Genomic DNA, 2,193 nt, shown 5'->3' with positions numbered 1-2,193 from the left:
AGAAATGCGTCAGCACTCTGGTTTTCTTCCTATCTTTTTAGCTGCTCATTTGTGGTCCTTTTACTTCCCTTCCTCTGCCTGTCCTTGAAATACTGGGATTCCTTAGGACTCAACCTGGGCCCTCTTCCCCTCTCTATGTGTACTCTGCTTAGAAAATCTCATCCAGTCCTGTGGTTTTTAATGCTATTTACATGCTGGCAACCCTCCAAATTGATATCTTCAGCCCATAACTCTCCTCTGAGCTCCACATTTGGCATCTAACTACCCACTTGACAGTTCACTTTCGTGTTTCAGAAGCATCTCAAACATGTACATCCAAAACTGAACTTTTAGTTTTCCCCCAAACCAGCCCTTCTGCAGGCTTTCCCATCCTAGTAAACAGCACCTCCATCTGCCTAGTTTTTCAGAACAGATGCGTGGGAGTCCGTCTTGACACTTAAACGTTCCTTAACTGCCCATCACAACCACTTTTCAACACGGCATCTAACGTGCCACTCCAAGGGTCCAGTCCATAGCAGGTGCTCAATAAATATTTGTTGGAAACTGATTGAATGTGCTTATATGGTACATACCTTGATTGGAGAATGGAAGTGTGGAGGTTAGAAAGAGCATGAGGGTAATAATAGGTGGCATTCTGATAAAGATGTTCATTCTGGGATAAATTAAGAAACATTCACAGTACTTTCTGAGAGGTATAATGCCATTCTTCCTCTCCCATTCAAACATAATCCCACCAATCTTTTGACAGGACTTCCATGAGCACTAAAGAAGGGGTGGACATGAAATTTTACAATTTCTCTCAGAGGCATTGGCCTCCATAATGTTCCTGGTAGCAATGCCATGTTTGGTGGTGCAGTGTACGATGAGAGCCCAGGGTGAATTAAAGTTGTAATGCATGACCTGCATTTTCCCTCAATAAGGCTTGTGATCAGTAACTGATGAAATAGAAAGCTGAGAGATGTTATTCTTGTCTTTTCCATCCTCAATGATGTTAATAAGCTATGATGTTGAAAAGATGGAGAATTATACCAGTCAGCTACTGCTGCTTAATAAGCACCTAGAAAATCTTGATGGCGTAGAGCAATGAGCATTTATTTCCCATGTATCTTCAGCTTGGCTGAAGTGGCTCATCTAGGTTGGGCATTGCTGGGGTAGTTCTTGAAGCTGGGTTTGACAGGGGGTGACTTTGTTCCACTTGTGGGTCCCAACCAAAGGGGCAGCGACTTCCCAAGGGAAGTTCTTCTCATGGTGATGACAATAAAGGCACAGGAGGGCAAATGGAAACACTTGAAGCCTCTTAAAGCCTAGGCTCATAACTGGCAGACTGCCTCTTTGGCCAACTAGTCAAAGCAAGCTACAAGACCAAGAGCAGTACATGATGCCTTTTGTGGGAACATCTACTGAGTTACAGGGCAAGTTGCATGGATATGGGAGGGGTGATGAATCAGAACAATACTTCTATCTGCCTGAGTATATACTATATGTGAAAGAAAACAGAAGAGAAAGATTGGGTTCAGCTTGAACTGATCAAGCCCAGGGTGGGACTGTATCTCTTCTGTTCCCATCTGTTTTTCACTGTAATTCAAACTACACCTTACAGTCCCTTTGGAATAGACTACCTGATATAGTCTCCATCCTTCCCAAAGGCATCCCATTAGTTATCTATTCAGGAATGCCCAGACAATTTCCCAGGCTGGTGCCCTAGATGTTGGTTCCTATAGTATGGTTGTTATGGGAAACATTTCATTTCACATCTGCTGACACAATTTGCTGCCTCTCTAATTTTTTTTTTTTAAAGGAGAAAGAGAGAGACTCATACTCTGATGGCTGTAAAGGATAATGAGTAATTTATTCAGAGCTATATACAAATCAGACTATCGTCTTCCAGACAGAATCAATAATATAATTTTAAGCCCACACACATTTACAAATGCTAACACTCCAGCGCAGCTGGGTTGCCATGGGCAACCAGGGCATGCCAGCTCGTGATCTGAAACAGGCCCATGTCTCCCAGCCTGGTAAGCACATTCTGCAGACAGAATCCAAGGGAGCCAAGGATGTTAGTGTTGGCTCTGATCTGGCCGCCGCACAAATGCACCCCTGTGATGGTTTGGATTAGTACTTGATTGAACTGCTCAGCTTTTTTAAACTCCCATTTGCACAGGACTTCTTCAATATCCCTTCTGTGACTCT

The sequence above is a fragment of the Callorhinus ursinus genome, unplaced genomic scaffold (assembly GCF_003265705.2).
Source record: "Callorhinus ursinus isolate GAN/ISIS: 27379988/994484 unplaced genomic scaffold, GSC_fseal_2.0 scaffold7, whole genome shotgun sequence".
Classification (NCBI taxonomy): Eukaryota; Metazoa; Chordata; class Mammalia; order Carnivora; family Otariidae; genus Callorhinus; species Callorhinus ursinus.
The sequence above is the reverse complement of the archived record's forward strand: the minus strand, read 5'-3'. Positions refer to the sequence as shown.